The sequence below is a fragment of the Choloepus didactylus genome, chromosome 17 (assembly GCF_015220235.1).
Source record: "Choloepus didactylus isolate mChoDid1 chromosome 17, mChoDid1.pri, whole genome shotgun sequence".
Lineage (NCBI taxonomy): Eukaryota > Metazoa > Chordata > Mammalia > Pilosa > Megalonychidae > Choloepus > Choloepus didactylus.
The window spans coordinates 45,123,325-45,148,972 of record NC_051323.1 but is presented as its reverse complement, the minus strand read 5'-3'; the positions used below and the strand labels follow the sequence as shown (position 1 = coordinate 45,148,972).

The 25,648-nt window shown below is 43.1% G+C and overlaps 1 protein-coding gene across 1 annotated transcript in view; it reads left to right on the top strand.

Moving 5' to 3' along the window:
- SOCS5 (suppressor of cytokine signaling 5) overlaps nucleotides 1-24,247 on the top strand; it is a 127,251-nt gene extending 103,004 nt beyond the window's left edge. The window contains exons 3-4 of the transcript XR_005212346.1: nucleotides 20,396-20,520; nucleotides 23,443-24,247. The gene's annotated coding sequence lies outside the window, so the exon portion shown is untranslated. The remainder of the gene's footprint in view (nucleotides 1-20,395; nucleotides 20,521-23,442) is intronic.
- The last annotated feature ends 1,401 nt before the right edge of the window (nucleotides 24,248-25,648 follow it).

Genomic DNA, 25,648 nt, shown 5'->3' with positions numbered 1-25,648 from the left:
GGGATCTGTTACATAATATCAGACAGTCTAATGTATGGGTTGCGGTCGCAGTTGACTCGTCTGGGGGGGGGTGGCGGCCGGTTGCTAAATCCTATGCTCTCGGGATTGCTCGGAGGATACCGGCGGAGGGGGCTCTTTCCCGGAGGCGAGGGCGAGGCGGGGGACTGGGCCCGGTCCCTGGCGGTGGCGTGCAAGGTGTGGAGGGCGGCGAGAGGAAACAGGCGGGACACGTTTCTTTTAGGGTGAGGAAGCCAAGAGAGAGTTTATTAGGGGAGAGTACAAGCTTATATCGGGCGGTTAGAGGGCGGGGTAGCTGTAGGGGTTAAAGGCTTGGATTGGTTCTGAGAGGGCGCGGAGGTTGATTGACAAGGGGCAGGAGTTGCTCCCGTAACGAAGAGGGTGGAGGGTGCGGGTAAGGCATGGGGGGGGGGGGGTTTCTCCAGCAAGCCCTCCCCAACGGTTGTACTTTGGGGTGAGGAAATGGGGCCTGCATTCGGCTCCACTTTCTCAGGCCCGGGGGGCCGTGGAGGGCGCTACCACCCGTGCCCCACTACCTTTCCTAGGGGCTGATCAGTTCCCCTGGCCCAGGCCCGCCAAGTCGGAACTCGATAACAGTGTCCCGCAATGGGTAATTGGAATTCCAGAAGAGAGGAGACAGATAATAGGGCAGGAAAAAAAAATCTTGAAGAAATAATGACTGAAAATTTCCCAAATTTGATGAGAGATGCTTTGAATTCAAAGTATTCAAAGAACACGAAGCAGGCCATGGTAAAGCACATTATACCCAAACTATTGAAAGCTAAAGGTAAGAGGCAAACCTTGAAAGCAACAAGAAAAAAACAACACAACATACAGGAAACACCTTGACTGACTTCTCATCAGAAACTGTGAAGGCCAAAAGGGAGTAGAACAATATTTTTAAACTGCTAAAAGGAGAATCTGTCAACCCATAATTCTTTATCTGGCAAAAAAGAAACAAACAAAAACAAAACAAAACAAAAACGTACCAACAATACCAACAACAAAAAACCCTTTAAGAATGAAGGCAAAATAAAGACATTTTCAGATAGAGCAAAACTTAGAGAACTTGTTGTCAGCAGACCTGCACTAAAGAAGTGCTAAAGAAAGCTTTTTAGGCAGAAGGAAAATAATACCAGATAAAAACTCTAAACCTCAGAAAGGAAGAGCATGGGAAATACCAAAAATACTGCTTGCTTTTTTTTCTCTTAATTTCTTTATAATTCATTTAACTTTATAAAGTAAACATAATAAGATTGTCTTGCAGGGTTTGTAATGTATGTAGATATAAAACATATAACAACTATAGCCTAAAGGAATAGGGGATTATGGACCTACATAGTTGCAAAGTTTTTACATGTAACGTGAATTAGTACAATATCAATTGAATGTACACTGTGAAAAGTTAAAGGTGTATATTGTAATCTCTAGAGAAACCGGTGAAAAAATTAACACAATGAAGTTTAAGCAAATTAGAAAATTAAAATGGAATTTTAAAAAGTCAAATGAAAGAAAGGTAAGAAAGGAGGAACCAAGGAAGAATAAACAGAGGCAACAAATAGAAAACAAATAATAAAATACAGACCCAAACCCAAACATACCAATAATTGCATTAAATGTTAATAGACTAAATACTGCAGAGATTGTCAGAATGCATTTTTTAAAAAGCAAGGGCCAACTATAAGCCGTATGCAAGAGATACTCTTTAAATATAAAGGCAGGGTAGCTGGTGGTGGATACCTGAAACTATCAAACTGCAACCCAGAACCCATGAATCTCGAAGACAATTGTATAAAAATGTAGCTTATGAGGGGTGACAATGGGATTGGGAAAGCCATAAGGACCACACTCCACTTTGTCTAGTTTATGGACGGATGAGTAGAAAAATAGGGGAAGGAAACAAACAAACAGACAAAGGTACCCAGTGTTCTTTTTTACTTTAATTGTTTTCATTTTAATTATTATTCTTGTTATTTTTGTGTGTGTGCTAATGAAGGTATCAGGGATTGATTTAGGTGATGAATGTACAACTGTGTAATGGTACTGTGAACAATCGAATGTATGATTTGTTTTGTATGACTGCGTGGTATGTGAATATATCTCAATAAAATGAAGATTTAAAAATAAATAAATAAATATAAAGGCAAATAAAAGTGGAAAGTAAATGGATGGAAAAAATATATACCATGCAAATGGTAAGCATAAGATTGGGGGGGGGGTGGTAGTTACTTAGTATTAGGAAAGTAAATTTACCAAAATAAAAAAGGAACTTTTCATAATGATAAAAGGATCAGTATGTCAGAAAGACATAATAATCAAATATGTATATGTTCTTAATCACAATAGCTTCAAAATAGAAGTAGGTGTGTACAAAATTAAAGAGAGAAATAGGTAATGCCACAATCATCTTTGGAAATTTTAACACCTCTCTCAGTAATTGGTAGAACAACTAGAAAATGTCATAGGATCTGTAGTGGTGTCACATTTATTTTCTCTTCTTTATCAATTTTCTTAAAGTGGAAACTTAGATAATTGTCTTCTTTGGTAATAAAAGCATATAATGCTATAAATTTCCCTCTAAGCACTGCTTTATCTTCATCCCACAAGGGAATATTTGGAAAGAACTACATCAATTAAACTGGCAACTTAAGTGAAAAAATTCTTTGAAAGATATAAAATACCAAAACTAATTCAAAAAGCAATAGAAAATTTGAATAGCCATCTATCAATTAAGAAAATTAAATGTGTAATTTAAGACCTCCCCACAAAGAAAACTCAAGGCTCAGAAGGCTTCACAGATCAATTCTATCAAACATTTAAGGAAGAAATGATGCTAGTTCTTTATAAACTCTTTCAGAACACAGAGAAGAAAAACTTCCCAACTAATTTTATGAGGCCAGCATTACCCTAATCCTAAAGCCAGACTAAGATATTACAAGGAAACTACAGATGAATATTTCTATGAACATAGATAGAAAAATCCTTAACAATGCTTTATGAAATCAAATTCAAAAATAATTAAAAAAAAATACATCATGAGCTAAGATGGCAGCATAGAGAGGAGTGGAAGCTAGTGGTCCCCCTGGAACAATTAATAAACAGCAGGAGCAACAAGTAAATAACTGCAGAGAGACAAATGTGACTGTCCACTCATCATACACCAACCTGAGTTGGGAGGAATGTCCAAGATCACAGCATAAAATCTGTAAGTAAAAACTGCAGACACGTGCTGAGAGCCCCTCCCTCACAGAAGCCTCATGGAGCTAGAGAGCAGCACTCTCTGAACAAGTGAATATACCTCAGCCCAGCTCCAACTGGGGTTTTAATGTTAACTGCTCAATACAGACAGCAAATCCCCAAAAAGCAGACAGAGGCTTTTGGAGAACACTGACCTTGGAGAGTCAGGGGACATATGTGTGTTTAGTACGGGGAGCCCACAGGATTGGATGCTATCTCTGGCCAATGGGTGAATCTGGGAGCTTTCTGTCCCTTTCTCTCTCTCTCAACCTGGGTGGCTCAGTGGAGAAGGCCTCAGCCATTTTCAGCTTGCAGAGCTCTGCAGTAGAGAAAGCCTCAGCCATTTTAAACTCGTAGCACTCTGACCCAGACAAGGGTGGAGATAGCAGAGTCAGAGAATTAAAGAATCTATTTATATGCAAATGACCTCTTTGTAGGGAGCATCGCTTCCCAAGAGGAAAGAGGAGGGGCCCAGCTCTACTACCTGCCTTCCATTCATAACCAGACCCCAGAGCCTGAGGGAGGAGAGCTGTGGGCCACACCTCCTTATACCAGCCTGGAATGACAGGCTGACAGGCACCACCTGCTGGGCAGAAGGGCACAGGGTGTGTCAATCCTCTAAGACACACCATCAAGGAAATCAGATACTGAATATTTCCTCCTTCTGGGACCTGAGCCTGTTCTCATCTGGGAAAAGCTGATTGGGGTAACCGAGGAAACCAGATGCCTAGACAACAGAAAAGTACAACCTACACTAAGAAAAATGAAGTTATGGCCCAATTAAAGGAACAAACTTACACTTCAACTGAGATACAAGAATTTAAACAACTAATGCTAAATCCATTCAAAAAGTTGAGAGAAGATATGGCAAAAGAGATAAAGGCTACAAAGAAAAACACTGGGTGTACATAAGGCAGAAATTGAAAGTTTGAAAAAACAACTGGTAGAATCTACAGAAAGGAAAGGCACAACACAAGAGACGAATGATACGATGGAAACACACAACAGCAGATCTCAAGAGGCGGAAGAAAACACTCAGGAACTGGAGAACAAGGCACCTGAAATCCTACACACAAAAGAACAGATAGGGAAAAGAATGGAAAAATATGAGCAATGTCTCAGGGAACTCAAGGACAAAATAGAATACAAGAATGTATGTATCATTGGTGTCCCTGAAGGAGAGGAGAAGGAAAAGGGGCAGAAGCAATAATAGAGGAAATAATCAATGAGAATTTCCCATCTCTTGTGAAAGCCATAAAATTACAGATCCAAGAGAATAGATCTGAATAGGCCTACGCCAAGACACGTAATCAGATTATCCAACATCAAAGACAAAGAGAGAATCCTGAAAGCAGCAAGAGAAAAGTGATCCATCACATACAAAGGAAGCTCAATAAGACTTTGTGCGGATTTCTCAGTAGAAACCATGGAGGCAAGAAGGAAGTGATGTGATATATTTAAGATACTGAAAGAGAAACACTGCCAACCAAGAATCCTATGTCTGGCAAAACTGTCCTTCAAATATGAGTGAGAGTTCAAAATAATCTCTGACAAACAGACAATGAGAGAGTTTATGAACAAGATACTTGCTCTACAGGAAATACTATAGGGAGCACTACAGACAGAAAGGAAAAGACAGGAGTGAGAGGTTTGGAACACAATTTTAGGTGATGGTAGCACAGCAATGTAAGTACACTGAACAAAGATAACTATGAATTTGGTTGAAAAGAGGAAGGTTAGGAGCATGTGGGACACCAGAAGAAAAGAGGAAAGATAAAGACTGGGACTGTATAACTCAATGAAACCTAGACTGTTCAACAATTGTGATAAAATGTACAAATATGTTTTTTCACAAGGGAGAACAACCGAATGTCAACCTTGGAAGGTTTAAAAATAGGGATATATTGAGGGGAAAATACAGTCAACGTAAACTAGAGACTATAGTTAACAGAATCATTGTATTATGCTTCCTTTAATGTAACAAAGGCATTATACCAAGGTAAATGTAGGTAAGAGGGGGGCATAGTGGACGGGTGTGAGACTCTTGGCATGGGTGTTGTTGTCTGACTCTTTATTCCACTTTGATCTAAAGTTACCTTTCCTTTTGCTGCTTCATAGCAGTCATGTTTTTTGTTTGTTTTTTTTTTGCTCTTTCTTTTTTCTTTTTCTTTTGCCTCTCTACCTTCTTTGACTCTTCCTCCTGCTTTGTGGAAGAGATGTAGATGTCCTTATATAGATAGTGGTGAAGGTGTTGAACACATAAATATGTGACTATACAGGGAACCATCGATTGTTTACTTAGGGTGGAATGTATGGTGTGTGAACAAAACCATCTTAAAAAAAAATGAGTTGATGATGAAACCTTGAGGGCAATATACTGAGTGAAATAAGCCAGACACATAAGGACAAATATTGCAGGGTCTCACTGATAAGAACTAATTATAATATGTAAACTCATAGACATGAAATATAAGTTACCAAGATATAGAACAAGGCTAAAGAATGGGGAGCGGTTGCTTAGTATGAGCAGAACGTTCAACTAGGATGAACTTAAATATTTGGAAATCAACAGAGATGATGGTAGCAGGTGTGAGAATAACTAACAGTGCTGAATGGTGCATGAATGTGGTGGAAAGGGGAAGCTCAGAGTCATTTTTGTCACCAGAAAGAAAGTTGGAGGTTGAAAGATGGGAATGTATAAAACAGTAAACCTTGTGGTGAGCAATGTCCGAGATTAACTGTACAAATATTAGAAATCTCTTTCATGAACCAGAACAAATGTATGACACTACAACTAGAAGTTATTAATACAGGGGTATATAGGAAAAATATATATACCTATTGCAAACTATATACTACAGTTAGTAGTATTTCAACGTTCTTTCATAAACAATAACAAATGTACTACACCAATACTACGAGTCAACAATGGAGGGGGGTTGGTTAGGGATATGAGAGGATGTGAGTTTCCTTTCCTTTTTTTTTTTTCTTCTTTGTCCTTTATTTCTTTTCTGGAGTAATGAAAATGTTCTAAAAATTGAACAAAAATTAATTGTTGTGATGGATGCACAGCTGTGTGATGGTGCTGCGGGCAATTGATTGTACACTTTGGATCTTTGGATAATTGTATGGTATGTGAACAGTCACAATAAATAAATTAAAAAAAAAGACAGCGTGAGAAAAAAAATACATCATGACCAAGTGATGTTTTGTCCCAGCAATGCAAGGGTGGTTTGGCATCCAAAAATAATCAGTGTAATTCAACATATTAATAGAATAAAGGAGAAAAATTATTTGACAAAATTCAGCAACCTTCTATTACTGGTTTTTAGAGTTTGACATGAATGGGTATTGAATTACATTGGCATCTTTGTCAAAAAAGCAACTGAACTTATCAATGCATGCCAATTTCTGGCCTCTCTATTCCGTTCCGCTGATCTATCCTTCTAGCAATATCACACTGTCTTGATTACTATCGCCTGATAGCAAGTCTTGAAATCCGTTAGTGTAAGGCCCTCCAACTTTGTTCCTTTCCAGTCGTTTTGCCTATTCTAGGTTCTTTGTTTTAGAACCTGTTTGTCAATTTTTTTTCAAACAAAAAAAAAGGAAAAATAAAGAAAGACTATTAGGATTTTGATTGAATTCATTAAGTCTTTAGATCAATTTAGGACAAATTGCCATCTTAACAATAGAGTCTCATTCTGTAAACATGGCATATCTCTCCATTTTTTTAGTTCTTCTCTTTTCTTTCTCCTCACCCTCAGAAATGTTTTATAGTCTTCAGTGTAGCTGTCTTGCACATCTTTTGTTAGATTTATTCCTAGGTATTTGAAGTTTTTTATATTATTGCAAATGGTGTCTTGTTTTAACTGACAGACACTTTTTTTGCTGAAACCTGGCAGTCGACTCTGATTTTTGAGGCTCATGGAGGGGTTTAGGCCAATAGAGAGGAAGCAGGTTCTCAGTGAGCCCTAGTGGCTCCTTTTGCTCTTAGTCTGTTAACGCTAGTGGAGCTAGTTTGGTCCATCCCTGGCACCAGTCCTTCCTTGGTGGTCTACTGCCCACTTTAGGATGGGGAGTGGGGTAGAAAAGTTGCCTGGTGGCTGCTCTTGAGTTTGTGTGGGTATAGCCTCACCAGTTTTTATTAATATTGAAACTTGTGTAATGGTTGCTCAGGAATATATTGGTAACTGTGATATGTACTTAGTGAATTAAATAATACAAATTTTGGCACATGTGGCTTATCTCAAAAACTATACATACAGCAGTGCCATTTCAGAACATGTTTCTGGTTTGGGCAGTGGAGTTCAGAGCTGGAGGTGGCAGACATTCTGCTGTTTATTTCAGGTATTGGGGACTTGCTTGTTGTCAATGATCATATGCGTTTCTACAACTCTCCCCAGTGTTTACATTCTCACAATAGTTCTACAGAATTATTAGGACTCCCATTTCAACAGAAGAGGAAATTGAGGCTTAAAGGTAAAGGTAGCTGCCCGGGGTTTGCTTGTTAACCAGGGGCAGAGCCAGGATTGCAGTTCAGGTCTTCTGACTCCAAAGCCTGCACTCTCCGAGTCAGTCAGCCCAGAAGTGCCAGGGCCTGCTGTGAGAGCCATCCTGCGGCCTCAGCCCTCCTCTGGGAGCCTTGGGACTGTTGTAGGCATGGCCTGTGTCTCACCCACCTTTCGCACAGGGGCACCTGCAGGTCAGAGGACAGTTCCTATAGATGCAGGTGGCTCCCACCAGGCACCCGGGGCTTCTGCCTGACGGCTTTCCTGGCCCCGGGAGCAGGACTGGCTGATGGTGTCAGGGTTTCTCTCACCAGGAGCAACCCTCAAGCAGTGAGGGACCAGAGTTGGTGGAGGACACCCTGGTTTCCTTGCCCCCAGTGGGGCGATGTGAGGTGCATCCTGCACCAACTCTCTGGAGGTCCCTGGCAGGTCCGTGGCTTACCCAGAGCCCTTGCAGGTGCCCTTTCGAGGACCTCCTCCCTCCTCTCTCTCCTCCCTTCCCCTCTTTGCTCCTGGGCTCATCTCCCAAATAATCCTGGTCTCAGGGTCTGCTTCTGGGATTCTACCTAAGACACCTGGCGGTCGCATCCACAAGCTCCGGGCGTCTGAGCGGCAGCCCCTCTGGGTGTCAGGAGAGCTCAGAGCGGACCAGAGGTCCAGCAGCTCCCAGGGCTGTGGCCTGAGGAGGGACGAGGAGCTCTGAGGTCAGCGGATGGACTTTCAGGCAGGCGGACAGCACCAGCCCGTCTGGGAGGTGTGTGGGAGGAAGCGGGAGGGCAGGGGACAGTGGGAATCTGCGAGGGGTGGGGGTGGGAGCAGGCCCCAGAGCAGATGCCAGAGAGGCCACGCTCACGCTGTCTGCACGGGCAAGTTTCTCCAGGGAGGAACTGGAAATGTTATTTACTGGTTTGCTCTTTCTTGTTTTGCATTTTTTCTCCTGGAATTCCCATTGTCTTTCCTCCTTAGAGGAGACTAAACTTTAGTGAGTCATAAAATATGTTCTCCAGGCAAAATTTCACTTCATCAAGGCCACTGTTAAATTTTTCAGTGCCTGGCCATTTACAAAGTTCTTAAATTTGCACTGATAAAGTAGCCCTGGGAGGTAAGCAAGGCAAGGGTGAGTGATCCCAGTTCTGAGATGCTGTGCATATTAGATTCCTGCGGTTGCCGTAACAAATTACCACAAACTGGGGGGGCTTAAAACAACACAAATTTATTCTCTCCCAATTCTGGAAGGCAGAAGTCTAAAATCAAGGTGTTGACGTCCTCTGGGGACCCCAGGGGAGCATCTCCCAGGCCTCGTCCAGCTGCTGGTAGCTGCCAGCTTTCCTTGGCTCCTCTGGCTTGTGGCACATCACTCCACCCTCTGCCTCCATCTGCACATCGCCTTCTCCGTGTGTCTCTTTTGAGGACATCTGTCCCTGGCTTTAGGGCCCATCTGAGCAATACAGGATGAGACCTCATCCCAAGATCTGCAAAGACCCTTTTTCCAAAGAAGGTCACATTCATGGGTCCTAGGGGTTAGGATATGGACATATATTTAGGGGAGCCACCATTTAACCCACTCCCTGGATCTTATGCCCCAGGTGACCCAGCTAAAGGGAGAAAGCACCCTACAAGAATGGGAAGCAGTGGGGGGAGCCCCTGAGCAGGAGGCACCCTGGGACCATCAGGATGGCTTCACTCCTGTGACAGGAGGGCACAGAGGGTGCCAACCCCCCACTGGGGCAAGGAGTGGCTAGCTGGCCCTTGGGGCGGGGACAGGAAACCAGACTGGGTGCAGACCTTGGAGGCCTGGGCCAGTCCTGCTCACCCTAGCACCCGTCCCCACAGGCCCACTGCAGCTGGCCAGACTTTCTGCCCTCTTTACTGAGGAGATTTCCAAGTCCTAGTTATTTCTGACAGTGTTTGGATAGAACCTTGGAACTCGCCTAGGTCCTCAGCAGCCTGACCGTGCATCTGACCCGAGGCAGGGCAGCTGGTGGCATGGGGCTAAGCTCGGTGTCAAGTAGGTCCGAAGTCCGTCTGATCCTCCTAAAGCCCAGACAAGTGGCCAGCTCATTGTAGGACTTGTGCTTTTATAATCTCCTACGGTTTCCAAATATGCGATTTAGGATGCTGAAAACACTTGTTATTCCTCGTATTAATATGATGAAAGCAAGAGTAATAAAGTGTGGCCTCTCTGAGGCTGTGTGAACAGGGCTGGGCTTCCTGCTCTCCCACCCTGGGGCTGCTCTGTGGCCATGGCAAGTCCAGCTCTGGCAGAAGTCTGTGGCCCTTCAGCAGCTCTGATGCACTGGCCTAGAGCCTTCCGCCCATTTGCTTCCAGGATGGTCACAAGCCAGGGAACAGCTCCAAGCCTTCCTGGCCCTCTTGGCTCTGGAGCTGGAAGCAGGGGCCCTACCCCATCCTCGGCAGACTCCAGATCTTTCCAGCCCTGGCTCCGTTGCTCAGCCCCACCTGAAATGGGTAAGACGGAAAAACTCAATCCAAGAGTTAGCCTGAAGTGTCCACCAGGAAGAGTCTTAATCAGAGCCCTTTCTACTCCAACACCTGCCTCTTCCTCGTGTCCAGCTTTCAGGGGATTACAACTTTCTTGACCAGCATTTCATTGAACCTTCCCAAGCCCCTTCCACCCTCACCCCAATTGATGAAGTCAGGGGAAGGGAAGTGAGGATTTAACAAAGCAAGTTATGGCACGCCTCTGCAGGACTTAGACAAAAAGGCAGAGCTTTAATAAGAGACTCAACTCTGAATGTTGTACTGTTGTTCCTTGTTCTCCAAAAGGGCAAAGACGACATGGAAACTAAAGCTCTCTTTAGTTTTCAGACCTTCAAGATCTGAGTCTAGCTGTTACTCCACTGAATTTTTTTTCATTGTGAAGTCTCTAACATTCCGTTGCCTCTGAATTAACCTGGCCTTTAGAGGCGATGACATTCTTCTTCTCTTTGGATAGAATATTGTGCAAAGGCCCTCTCTGAACCCACCAGAAAGAGTGGCTTTTGTCTCTGTTCCCATTAAGGAAAAAGATGTCAGATGACAGGATGATCTTTCCCTCCTCCCCGCCCCTTCCATGAGAACCTTCCCCTCCTCCCAGGGCAGGCACAACCAACTGGATCAGGATGTGCCTCTGAGGCCACTGAGCTTTGGCCTGGTGAAAAAGATGATCTGAGTGAGCCACTAAGATTCTTTCTTCAGGACATCAGTTTGGGAAACCAAGAAACTTGACTTTTGGAAGTGGGAGCCAAAGCAGAAGGATTATGCCACTGAAAGAGGCCAGAGAGGGGCAGGTGGTCACCCTGATGGCCATGTGTAGGCTGAGGACATGTAGGAACCAGGGGCAGAGATGGCAGAATGGAGCAGATGCTTAGAGAGCAGCAACAAGAGTCCTGGAAAGATGAGAGTGTGGGCTCAGCTTGAGATGGCTTTCCCGCCTCAGTTCCAGCTCCCGTGAAAGCCAGCAGGGCCAAGGCTCCTGTTCTTGGAGTCACCGTCTCTTCCATGTGCATCCTTCCCTGTGCCAGCTCAAGGGATCTGTGTTTCTGAAAGCCATCTGCTCATCGAGGATATGTCTACTGGCCAGTCGAGGGCAATACTAGAAACTGCATTGTCCAAAATGGCAGCTACTGGCCACGTGTGGCTTTGAGCACTTGAAATGTGGCTTGTCCAAACTGAGATGTGCTGTTAAGTGCAAAATACACACTGGATTCTGAAGACTTAGTATGAAAACAAGATGATAAAATACCTCATTAATAATTGTTTATTGATCATCTGTTGGATATGGCAGGTTAAATATATTATTAAAATTAATTTCAAATTACATCTATGGCTCACAGTATACTTCTGTTGGACAGTCCTGCTTTGTACTGAAATGCCCTTTGTATGGAGCAGCCATAAATATTTTAATAATCACATTAATCAGTTCCAAATTAAAACTGAGATGTACCTCAAGGAATCAACACACCTAATCTCCTGCCTCCAGACATGCACAAGCCTAAACAAATCCTATTCTTCCAAAGAACACCCACCCCACCACCACCTCACCAAAGGGAAACTGCATAACCTCCCTCAACAGCCTTCCTAATAGCCCTTGTTGAGACGCTAGAATTGCTGTGAGGCTTAGATGAGATTATGTATGTAATTTTTACCATATAGAGGACTCTGTGCAGATTTTATTAATAACTAATAATTCCACATTGAACTAACTTATACAAAATGAGGATTTTTTTTTTTTTTTTAATCCTGGATTGTCTCATAGGACCCAGGGCCAGGAATTTGGCTGGGCTTTTGGAGCTGCTAAACCAGGTTCTCAGCCATGGCATGCAGCTCTCTCCATCTTAACCCTGCACCTCTCGAAGCACGTGCTCCATTTTTCTCTCTGCTGACAAGCAACCCCTACTTCCCCAATGGTGGGAAATGAAGCAGTCACAGAGTCTACAGCTCAGAGCTCCTTTTTCCCTTGAGAGATGTCAGTGCTGCTCTAGATCCCACGTCCAAAGGTCCTGGGGAGGGGTTCAGCTTGAGTCAGCCATGTAAGATCATGGCTGCAACCCCTGGGAACTGTGAGGTAAGAAGAGGGGATGGTTCCCAGAAAATAGAGGGGATCATCAGACAAAATAAAAAGGGTCCAAGATAATTATTGTTCTCTTAATCTGTATCCTTGGTTGAAAGGAACAGTTCTGTCACAGATGGAGGTCCCCAGCTGATGCCTCTTATTCCTGTACCCTCCTTAGAAATTTGCACTCATGCATGAAAATTTTTACCTCCTCTCCAACTACTAAAATTTGATCACGAAACAATCTGTGCATTTAAACGTGGACCTGAGCCACGCAGTTTGTTGGTGGGTCACGTGGGCACCAGGGAAGCCATTTGAAAGAAAGCAGTCACCAAATCACAAACAATAATAAAGGAGCCACTGACCTATTAAAGTCAACCACTACCCATTCTGTTATTGTGCTCCATGTACTTCTCCAGCAATCAATACCAAAACTTGCATTTCAGGCAACAGTTGGGATATGTTTCAGGGGACTTATTTAACCTGATCTATATCAGCACCTGAATAAAAGTCCTCTATGCTGAAATAGGGCTCATCCATACCTAGTGGCTATTCACACACTCCCACAGACATCTGTCCTGCTAAGTCATGCTTCTTTGGAGTTCATTTTAAAAACCCAGTTTATATGTATGCTAAAGAGGTTCACTTGTCACTGACTTATAGAAAGAAAGTCAGTTTCCTGTGTGTGCTCTTTTAAGATCTTCTCTCGGTGGACCCATCCAGCTGGTCAAAAGTCATTTCTTCCACTGTTCTCTCTGGACCCCTCCCCTGCCTCCCAGTCAGCCCAGACCCTTACTTGTTCCTGCACACACTATGTTCAGTTCACTCCAGTGTCTTTATGTGTAACCTGAAGATGATCTGAAAACCCAGATCTGCCAATGGTCAGCTGTGCTATCCTTGGAAGTCTTCTTCCTTTAATGAATTCAGGTAATACTCACCACCAAGCAGGGTTGTTATCAGATGAATATTTAGAACAACTTAAGCTGTATATGGAATATTTTGTTTCTTTAAAAAATCTGAAGCATATATGGCAAATTTTAACATGGTTATTGGTTTACTTTTTCTCCGTACTTTTCTATGTACTTGTAGTATTTCATTTTTGTAAAAAGTGATAAGGGCCAGGATGAAGAAATGGAGCCTAAACTTGCCCGCCACCATAATCAACTAGAAAAATTGACAAGCTGTATATAATGACTATTTTCAGTTACAATAGGCAGCACAGGGCCATTAGCCTGAGAGAAAAAAAAATGAGGTGAGACCTGTGATTGCTCCAGATTTGTGCCTGGAGGCAATTTCTGGGACTATACTGCAGGGAGAAGGATCCCTAGCAGAGCATCCTGGTCATATTGAGTTTCAGAGACAGAGAGCAGAGTTAAGGGAGGCAGAGATGGCCAGAATTTGTGGGACAGAGTACTGGAGAGGAGCGAGCTATATAGAATGCAGAGAAAGAGCTTCAGAATCTGCATAGGAGTCCCATTGAATCTGGTGCTGAACATGAGTAGGGTGAAACTCCATGGGACTGAGCAAAGAGCTCAGCTGAACAATTCCCAGAGGTCGCACTGGGCTCTGAGATGTGTGAGTTCCAACCAGCCAGAATGGAAAGTCCTCACTGAACTCCTGAGGCATTCAGTAAAGACCACAGAAGGGTCATGCCTTAGTAGAGGGACTATAAAAGCTTAAAAATAAACCTTGAAAAACATCAGGCTGATCTACTGATAACTTAACTGCCTGCCAGAATAAAGTTCAACATGCTTTAAAATAGCATATCAAAATCCAGCTCTGAACAAAATAAAATTCACAATGTCAAGCATCCAATGAAAAATTACTAGACATGCAAAGAAGCAGGAAAATGACCCATAACCAGGAGAAAAATCTGTAAATAAAAATACATCATAAACTATGGACTATAGTTAATAGTACAATTAAGTAATATTCTTTTGTCTGTTGTAACAAAGGTACCACACTAATGTATATTGCTAATAATGGGGGGTATATTGAAATTCTGTATTTTTGCATGATTTTTCTATAAACCTACAACTTCTCTAATTTAAAAAAATGTTTAAAAAATACATCAAGAAATCAGAGGATAGAATTAGCACACAGGTACTTTAAAACAGCAATTAAAACTATGTTCAAGTTGAAGAAAAACACGAACATAATGGGAAAGAAATGGAAGATTTAAAAAAGCACCAAATGGAACTTCAAGAAGTGAAAAATATATTAAATGAAAAATTTGCTAGAGATTAAAGGCAGAGTTGACACTGCAGAAGAAAGTACCAGTGAACTTGAAAACATAGCAATAGAAATTAAATGGAAGAATGGAAGGAAAAAGACTGAGAAAAACCACATCCTGTGACCTGTGTGACAGTATCAAGGAGTCTAATATTGATGCAATTGGAGTTCCAGAAAGATAGGAGAGAGGAGAAAATAGAGAAAAAGGTGTTTGAAGAAGTATTTGACAAAACATTATCACAGATTTGATGAGAATTAGAAATCTACAAGATCCAAATGCTGTATATCACTGCACAAGATGTTAAAGTTGCTGAAAAACAGTGATAAAGAGAAAAATCTTTAAAGTATCCAAAGAAAAAAGGCATATATTGTGTACAAAAGAACAAAGATAAAAATTATCACAGACATCTTGTCAGAAACAATGCAATCCAGAAGACACTGGAATGTATATCTTTAAAGTGTTGAAAGGAGTAAAAAATGTCAACCCAGAATTCTGTATCTAGCAAAAATGCTATTCAAAAATGAAGGTGAAATAATGACTTTTTCAGACAGATAAAAAATGAGAGCATTTATTGCCAGCAGACCTAGACTTAAAAAATATTAAAGTAAGTTCTTCAAGCAGTAGGAAAATAATGCCAGATGGAAACTTGGATCAACACAAGGGGCTAAAGAGATCAGGAAATGGTAAATATGTGGGTAAACATAAAAGACATTTTTATTACCTCATTTTAAATTTTTCTGTAAAAGATAATGATTTAAAGGAAAAAAAATAATTGTGGGGTTAATAACAACAGCAACAAATAAAGGAAGGGAAAATGGAATTATAGCACTGTAAGTTTCTACGGTATATGTGAAGTGATATAATATTATTTGAAGATCGTCCATAAAAATAATTAAGCATATTTTATACCATAAAGCAACTGCAAAAATAAAGAAATAAATAAAACTAGGAGGTTTAGTCTGCAAGTCGAGAGTGAAGATGAAATGGAATGCTAAAATATGTACAATTAATGCAAAGGAAGACATAAAAAGAAAAAAAGAAACGAATAAATGGGACAAACAGAAAACAAGTACAAAATGGTAGATGTAAATTGCAATCAATAATTACATTAAATGTGAATAATCTAAATATTCTAATTAAAAAGCAGAGATTGTCAGGCTGGATAAAAAAAGCAACGTTCAACTATACACTCTCTACCAGAAGCACAATTTAAATATAAAGATTCAGTTTGGTTAAAAGAAAAGGATGGAAAAAGATACACCATGCAAACACTAATTACAAGAAATCCAGAGTAGTTATATTAATGTCAGACAAAGTACACATTGAAATGAAGAATATTACCATGGATAAAGAAAATCATTTCATAATGATAAAGGGATCAATTCATCAAGAAGACAAAGGAATCCTGAATGTATATGCACCCAAAAAAAGAGCTTTAAAATGCAGGAAGCAGAAGCTGGTGATCTGAAAAGATAGTTGCAGATTTCAAAATTCCTCTCAATGATAGAACAAGTGGTCAGAAACTCAGTAAAGATATAGAAGTCTTGAAGACTACAAATTGATAGAAATTACATTTATAGTGCACTCTACCTGACAACAACAAAATATGCATTCTTTTTAAGTGTATATGGAACATTTACCAAAATAGGCCATAGGCTGGAATGTAGAATAAGTCTCAAAAAACTTAAAAGAATTAAGACTATCCAGAGTACTAATACTAATACAAATGACCATACTAATTTGAAATTAAATTAGAAATCAATAGCAGAAAGACATGAAAAATATTCAAATATTTAGAAATTAAACAGCACACTTTTAATAACCCATGGGTCAAAGAAGAAATCACAAGGGGAGCTGGAATATATTTGAACAAAATAAAACTGAAAATCTAGCATATCATATTTTGTGGGATATAGCTAAGTAGTGTTTGAGGGATATTTATAGCTTTAAATGCTTATATTAGAAAACAAGAAAGTGATCTAAAATTCTACCTTAATATGACACTAGTACAGAGAGTTGACAATAGAACAGTATATGGGAAAAATCTACCAACTGCGTACTTTAATAGGAATAAGAATAGGAATTCCATACTAGTACCACACAAATACTAGGGACAAATAATTAAGGGCTGAAAAGAACTATGAGGTGTGTTGGGTCATGAGAATTGTTTAAAATGGAGAGTGATGAGGATTATACAACTAGTGATGATAATGTGAGGTGTGGATGGATTATCATGGACATAACATATGCTATATGAACTTAGCAATCCCCTACTTTATAAGTCAAACCCTCAATCTTGAGGCTTGCTCTGGTGAAACTGATGGCTATAAAGAGGAGGCTAAGCCCACCTATATTTATGCCTAGGAGTCACCTCTAGAGAACCTCTTTTGTTGCTCAAATGTGGACTTTCTCTCTCTCTAAGCTTACTGCTGCAAATAAATTCATCATCCTCCCCCTAGTGTGGGACAGGACCGCCCAGATGAATGAATCTTCCTGGCAACATGGGGCATGGATTCCGAGAATGAGCTTGACCCTGTCATTGAGGGGTTGAGAATGCCTTTTTGCCCAAAAGGAGGAAAAGAAAGGCAACAAAATAAGGTTTTAGTGGCTAAGAGATTTCAAATAGAGTCAAGAGGCTGTCCTGGAGGTTACTCCTCTGCAAGCTTCAGCTAGATTTGCCAGATGACCACAGTATGATAAGCCCAAGTCAACAGTAGTCCTGAAAACCCTAAAGAGTACCCAGATCCCTATTTGAGACTGTATAAAAGTTTCACTCACTGAGTTGATTCTTCAGAAACTTAAATCCTCCAGGGAGCTTCTATGCCAGCTAAATTCCAAAACCGAGAAGCAATAGCCTCTTTAAGAACATCAACCAGATGTGTCCCTTTTTCCCATAATGTTGACACCCCTTTACAACATGAACAAGTTAGGGTGGTCACTGCCTAGACATCCCTGGAGATTGGGAAAGTGATTAAACTAGAGGAAGGGGTAGCAACAGACAAGACGGAATTTAACAAAGGATTATGAATACTGAAACTCTATATAATTTTCTTCTTTTTAGTTGCTAGGGTATTAGAATAGCTGGAAGGAAAGAACTGAAATGGTGGAACTGTAACCCATAACATTCTTTGAAATTTGCTCTATAGCAACTTGTTAAATTGTAATTTGAAAGTTATCACCTTTTTGTATATATATTTCACAATAAGGAAATAACTGAAACTATGGTACTATAACTCATAGTTTTGGAAATTTCCTATATATCTACTTGTTAAATCATACTTTGAAAGATATTACCTTTTTGCATATATATTTCACAATGAGGAAATAACTGAGACTGAAACTGTAACCCATAGCATTCTTTGAAATATGCTAACTACTTCTTAAATTGCACTTGAAAAGTTATCATTTTTATGTATATATGTTATATTCTACAGTTAAAAATATGATAAAAATAAAATTCTACCTTAAGAAGATAGAAAAATAAGCATATACTAAACCTAAAGTAAGTAGAAGGAAAGAATTAATAGAGTGGAAGTCAATGAAATAGAAACTGGACAAAATTTAAAGGAACACCAACTCCTGATATATGCAACATGCTTGAATCTCAAAAACATTTTGCTGAGCAAAGTTACCAAACATAAGAGACTACATGTTGTATGATGCTATTTATGTGAAATTCTAGAAGAGGCTAGTGTAATCTATAGTGATAGAAAGTAGATCGGTGGTTGGCTGGTTGTGAGGGAGAGGTGATTGACACAAAAGAACATGAGGGAGTTTTTAGGAGTGAAAGAAATGTATAACTTGACTGTGGTGATGGTGACACGGGGTATATACATTTATCAACACTCATTAAACTGTACACCTAAAATGTGTGCATTTTCTTATATGTAAATTAAAACTAAATATAGTTTATCTAAATAAATGAGATAATACAAGCCCCCCCCCGCACAATTCAAGGCACACAGCTGGTGCTCAATAAATGTTATTCCTCGCCTCACCAATCCCACCTCTTTAACTTCTTTCTGTGCATGCTCTCTCAGCCTCATACACTTTTTATGCCCCTCTGCCTCTCCTAATTCCTCCCAGCCCTCAAGATGTAGCTAATACCCTCCTCCACTCTGAATCTTTTTTAGATTACTCCAGGTTACAGTTCAGAACTTTTACAATACTCAGCACTTATTTCCCCAGAATTAAGCCTGATTACATGTTGACATATGTCACTCACAACTTGTTTGATGCATCTGCATCTTGCCTATGGTTTTGAATTCCTTAAACATGATTACTACTTTTTCTCTTCTGCAACCTTATCACCACCTGCTACAATACTGCCAGGAGGTCTTTCCCATTGTCTGCTGCTTGGGATGGTGCCTCTGATCTCGTGTCCCTGGCCAGTAACTCTCAGAGGAGAGAGGCTCATCTAGAGAGACAGTGTGGTGGCCTGAAGAAAAATGGGCTTTAGAGCCCAACCATCCTGGGTCTAAATCTCAACCTTGCCCACTGCCTACCCGTGTGACTCTGGCCAGTTACTTAACCAATCTGAGCCTCAGTTTCCTGATCTATAAAATAGGCATGGTTGTTGGCGTGAGCTGAGAAATAATCGTGCTGAGCACCTGGCACCAGAAGCTGCCATCATCAGCAGCTGGGTGAATGGATGCAGGATCAGGCCCCCAGCCTGGCACGGTGTACAGGAAGCTGGTGCCCCTTTTCAGAGAACACCTGGACCTGTGGACTTTTTGCCAGTCGTGAACTCATTTCCCCAGGGAGGAGAGACACATACCAGGCCTCAGGACTCCACATCCCTCCATGTGCTGTTTCTGCAGCCCCATTCATACATCTGGTTGTACTTACTGCTCTAGAAATGTATCCATCCTGCTTGCCATGTTCACATTTCAGAACATGGTAAAGCCCTAGGGGAAGAAACCTCAATCATGCCATGCATTCAGTAAAAATTAATGCCATGCATTTATATACTTCCAAAAGATGCTGATGAGGCCTGCCTGTACAGAGAGCAGGCCCCTGGCATTCCTGTTCTCCGGGGGCTGGTGCAACATGTCCCCCCAGGACGTAAGCCTGGTGGTCCTGGGCAAGACTAACCTGTCCAAAGCAGTGAGGGGATTTCCAGGTGCTCCAGAAGATAAAAGGTTCTTTTGACTGCCCAGTAGAAGTTCACTTGCAAAGACATCAAGAGTCAGGACACCTGCTTCTGCCTTTGGATTTCCCGAGTAACTAAGGGCTTGTCACTCAGCGTCTTTGGGCCTCTCCTTACTTGTCTGTGGATAATTGCTTATGTCTCCATTGGAGATATGATGCTGTGAATGTCTCCAAAATGAATGAGGCAGAGATATTTGTCTATGTGCTTGTATTTGTATTCTTGATGCCTAGACCAGTGTTTGGCCCGTGGTATATACTTCATAAGTGTTTTTTGAATGGATGAATATTATACAGTTGAAGTCATAAGCTGCTGGTTAGTATGAGCTTTTCTCTCTTCCCCCATGGAAATGACTTCCTCGAGCCTTCTCCAAGGGCCTTCCAGGGATAACCCTGCTCCATCCAAAGCTTCTGCACTTACCTGACTGTCCATTATCCTACACTGACTTCTATTCCCTGTTTGTTGTGTTACCCCAGGTTCTTTTCCCTGATTAATTGTGAATGCTATGAAGGAAAGACTTGTAATTCTTTGGTGTCTTCCATATTAAAGAGTTCAGTATACAATAGGTGCTCAATAAATGCTTTTTGGATGATGACTGAAAGGACATATTACTTCATATATAAGGATGCACTTTTAAAAGGTTTGCATCTAAAAAGATGTGTACACTCAATTTATGCCTTAAGGTTTTATTACAGAGAAATGAGTTTTCTTCTCCAACACCGGGCTTCGACTGCTCTGAGGTTGAGGAAAAGCACTGGACTAGGAGTGAAGACATTAGCACTGCGTCCCAGCCCTGCCACCAATTTGTGTGGGATCTAGAGTAAGTCGTGTACCTTTCTCCATTCCCTAACCTGTGCAGGCGGCCACCACCCACTTCTAAAGAACTGTCATAAGCATAAAATGGGACAAAAGTTTCAACGAACTTTGATAAATGCTAAATACATGAAGATTATTATTCTAAGGTGCTAATAAGGGATTCAGTCAAAAAGTTTTATTGAAAATCTGTTCTGTACCAGATACTGGGAATGCAAAGATAAAAGCCGGAACAGAGACTCAAATGCCTAACAAGAGAGTAGGTGTTATACATGGGGGACCTGGGGGGAGGAGCGGGGAAAGCGTCAGGGGTGGGGAAGGGGCTGGCCTTTGTCTAAAGGCTAGAGGTGTGGACGAGAGCCTGACTGACAGGAGCCCTGAATGTTGCCCTGTGGCTACAGCTGAGAAAATCGAGAAAATCCAGGCGAAGAGGCTCAGTGAGGTGATCAGACTCCCCTCATGGCTGCAGGGCAGTGAGCTCTGCTCCTGGAGCAGGGTGGGGGGCGGTGGGGGACGGGGAAGGGGGGAGGGGGAGGGGGAGGCCGGGTGGGGTGGGTGGATTTCCCATCTCCTCCTGGACGCTGGCTGGTGCGGCAGGCAAGCGGGGGCTCTCCAGGGAGTCCCGTCCTTCTCATTCTTGAGCAGCAAAGGCAGAGAAGGCCTGGTGGGGACTCGGGGTCTTGGGGGGCCAGGGCCAGATTAGTCTCCTGCCCCTGTGGTCTGTCGATCCCAGGCTGCCCCTCTGTGGAGTGGTAACCCCTCTCGTCAGGGGACTCAGCTTCCCCTTACAGCCCCAGGGGCCTTCCTTGCCCGTGGCCCTCCAGCTATCCTCCATTCTCTGTCATCGCACCCGCTTTGCCCCTTTGGCAGCTCTGTAACACAATTTGTCCTTGTCAGTTCATCTTGTCTGTCTCTCCCTCACCAAAGTATCAGGTCCTCCAGAGCGGACTGGGTCTGTCTGCCCACAGCGCTGAAGGGACAAGGTAATGGTCTGGCCCAGCAGCGGCAGCGGGACCTGGGGTGTCGCCCTGAAGAGTAGAGGATTGTGCCTGGGTTGAGGTTGGAGTCAACATCCTCCATGGCAGAGATAAAGTAATGGGTGTCAGGTGGCTACTCTTAGAGACACACGAGTTAAATGTCACAGTAAATGGCAAAGAGTCAGCAGAAAAGCCCCAAGGCTGAGCTCCTGTTCCTGCATCCCACCCCCACCCACCCCCTCACCCACAGAGCACAGAGCACCCAGGAGTCCAGGGTGAACCCAGCCCTAGGTCCAGCCTGGTCAGAGCACACCCAGGTCTGCTCTCCATGCAGCACCACCCCCCCACCCCCCCACCCCACCCCGCTACAGGGGCTGCGAAGAACAGGCTTCAATGGGCAAACCTGCCATTCCCTTACTTAGCAGTGCATGTGTCTTTCCAAATAACAGCTTTAAATAAGTAAGACAAACTGTGAAAATCTTTGGTTAAAAATGAACAGAGGGGGCAGATAGAATAAAGATTCTAACAGATGGACTCCGTGCCTCCCTCTGTGACAGGTGGAATCATCTGCATGAACACATCTTTGAAGGTCTTATTTTTATTGGCAGACTAAGCTCCGCACAGTCAAGAGGATCCAAACTGTGTAGTCAGCCTGGACTCTTGAAAGGAGGACCTCGGGCTGGGCTGGGCCTCATCTCTGGTGGCAGAAAGGAGGAAACAAGGAAGGCAGGACTGCCTGCTGTGGGAGGCCGTTGGTAGGATCTCCTGTTCACTATTGGTTCCTGGAGGAGGGTCTTGTGTCCCCAACCAGACCGTGCCCCACTTGGAGGCAGCGTGCAGAGGATCTCCTCCAGCATCCCTGTGGCCACCCATCACCAGGCTCTCTGGGTCCCATTTCCTTGGGTCAGGCCCAGCCAGACTCAAGCACCTTTCCCGACATGCCCATCGGTTTGAGACCAGGTTCCATGGCCGGGCCACTGCTCGTTAGCATTTCACCTTGCCATGGTTCCCACTGAGTGGGCCTGGCTGGCCTCCTGGCCAAGTCCCCTCCAATCCTTGCGTTTGTGAGCAGTGAGGGCTGGGACACCTGCTGGGTCGACCTGACATCCACAAAGACCAGAGGGCTCCTATGAAGCTGATGGTCACTTCAGTGATGTCTGCCCTTTCTCAAGCTCCTGCCAGACCAGACACTGTGCTAAATTCTTTCTATGCAAAATCATGTTAAATCTCGACAACAATTCTACAAGGTGGGTCTCATCCTCATTGTCATCAATCCCCATTTTACATCGGAGGAAGGACCAAAACCTTGCCAAGACCCCAGCACTCAAACCCTGGCATGTCAGGCTCTCCGGGTTTTGCTTTAACTCCCAATGAGGCCCTGGTAGTATTTCACAGACCACCCTGACCCTACCCGTTCCAAAGACCCAGGACAAGTGCAGCTCTGGGTGGGAGGCTGCCTCTTGGTGGTTGTCCCCTTGGTCTAGGCATTGCCCCTCTCGGAGCCTCTGCTTCCTCATCAGTCATAAGGGGGTTTAGGATAGAAGCAATCTAATTGGGAGGGTTGAATGTGCTAAACGGTGTAACAGGCTTAGCAGAGTGCCCAGCCCAGGGAGCACTCAGTAAATGTGAGCCACTGTCATTATTATCAGGAACACGATTGTTCCTTCCAGGCCTCGCTGTCTGACCTCCTGCCTCTCCTCCAGAAGATTCATGCATTGACTTTCAATATCCAGGCTTTTTAAAATTTATGCCTCCATCTCATTCCTCCACCTGATCCTTTTCTCCTCCTTCCAGCCCTGACCTGCCATTGAATCTGCTCAATTCATTTGACTGCTCACAGCCTCAGAGCCGTGAAGGCGACAGATTGAGGGGGTGGGGGAGGGGGTTGAGTGGGGGAGCTTGTGTAATAGGACATAAACAAATTTGCGCACCCTTCTCTTTTTTAATTGCAGATTTTATCCCACCACGACGCAATTTTTGTTTTGTCTCCTCTTGAATACGTGGGAAGATGTTTTATCCGCGTGCTCTCCCCGGCACGCAGCGCAGTAGGGGCTCGCTAGAGGCTGAATGAGCGGGGCCGACGTTCCCGCCCCGCGCCGCGCACGCGCCGCTCGTTGACTGCAAATCCCAGCGCCCCGCAGGGAAGAAACAGGCCGTCAGTGTCGGACTGCGGAAGGAGATGTGTTTGTTTTCTTCGCTCTTAAAGCACACACCATTTCGAGCTGCCTAACTTACTATTATTCCTCCTAACCTCGGGCTCGCTCCTCTCCGCCTGGAGAAGGGCAGGGCCGGGCGGCACGTCCGAGGCGGAGCGCACGCGTGGAGGGACTCGGCGCTCTCCTCCAGAGCTGATTTGAGCAGCGCCGAGATGTCCCTTCACATCATCCGAAAAACGTCTTCCTCGCCGCTGGAAAGAAATTCCTTTGGGTTGCTTGCTGCTCTGAGTAGGCCTTTGTAAATTGCAAAGTAGGCTTAGCACGTCACGCCATTGCATGGTCTAACAGACCTGGGTTCGAATCCTTGCCCCACCAATTATTGAGTAAATTCTTTATACAGCCTGAGCCACGGCTTTCTCCTCGGTAGAGCAGGACTAACATACTGCCTCGTGAAGCTGTCCAGAGGTCACCCAGTTCAATGGGCTGCGTTTAGTGGGTGCCTTTCCCTCTCTGACAGCCGTTTGAGCACAGGCCACTGAAGAAAGAATTCTGAGGGAGAGAGAAGACGGAAAAGAAAGAAAGGGAGAATGATTTTGGATTGTGTCAGGCTAGGGTGGGGCGGGGTGGTGAGAGGGGCTGGGAGGGTGGAAGGGGAGGGAGCCGTTTACCGGCACAGTCAACAAACAAGGACTGGGAATATAAAGTGAGGCATTGTCCTAAAAGCTGAGGAAGAAAACAGGAATTTTTATTTATAATTTATACTCCACCTACTTCCAAAGAGAAATTGAAGGTGACTCACAATGAAAAGCACATATGCAGCTAGATCACTAAAATAGAAATAAAATAGAATAGAAAATCAAATCCATGGAAATGAAGAAAGAAAACCAACGTTTATTATTGTCACGCACCAAGTGCTTGAATGCATTTCGTCATGTAATCCAAAAACCCAGAGAAGAAGACAATATCCCCTTTTCACAGATGAGGAAGAGGAGACTCTGAAAGTACCGAGGCGAGCCCAGGGCAAGGAAACAGCAGGCTTGCCAGCCAGTCAGCCAGGCCCAGCTCTTAGTAGGTTCGATGAGAACTAAAGGAATTCAGAAAAGCATTTCTCTCTTGGCAATGACTAGCTTTCCATCTGAGAATCTTGCTGCAGACCCAGACAAAAAATCTAATTCGAAAATGGTAAGCTGGTGTTCTCTCTACCTCCTCCTCACACCCCCCTCCCACCTCCTGCTCCAAATGTTGCATCAATGGACAAGAAACCCCAGAACAAGATTTACAGGATTTGAAAAATCATCTAAAAATAACTCAGAAAATTGTTAACCGCAGAGCAGAAACACATTAGTTCAACAGGAGAGACCAATGAAGCTTATGCTAAATTCTAAAAGAAATGTATTCAGTGAGTCCTTATATAAGGAACATTGAACAGCAGGATGAACACTGCCTGCAACACTTATTTTATAAACCTTCTTCCAATGGCTGTTTCTTATATGTACCATCAATGAAAGTAGGTTAGAACCTCAGGCATTTTCCTGGTGAAAGGGGACTAAACTGGTGAGTCAAGTTGTCAAGTTGTGTTGTGTCTGGTGTTCTTACACCTGGATGCAGGTTGGATATCCCAGAGAAAATGTCCCCACTTGGCATATCATGTGTCCATTCTTCCTGGAGGGGTTGTGTGGGGGAGCAAAAGCACTGTCCACCTCTCCTGCCCTGAAGATCAGTGGAGATCAGAAGAGGCAGGAGGGCACAGCCAATCTCTCAGCCATCATAGTTTTTTTTTTTTTTTTTTTTTTTTGGGGGGGGTGGTTTATTAAATTCAGTTTTATTGAAATACATTCACACACCATACAATCATCCATGGTATACAATCCACTGTCCACAGTATGATAACATAGTTATGCATTCATCACCACAATCAATCTCTGAACATTTTCCTTACATCAGAAAGAACCAGAACAAGAATAAAAAATAAAAGTGAAAAAAGAACACCCAAGTCATCCCC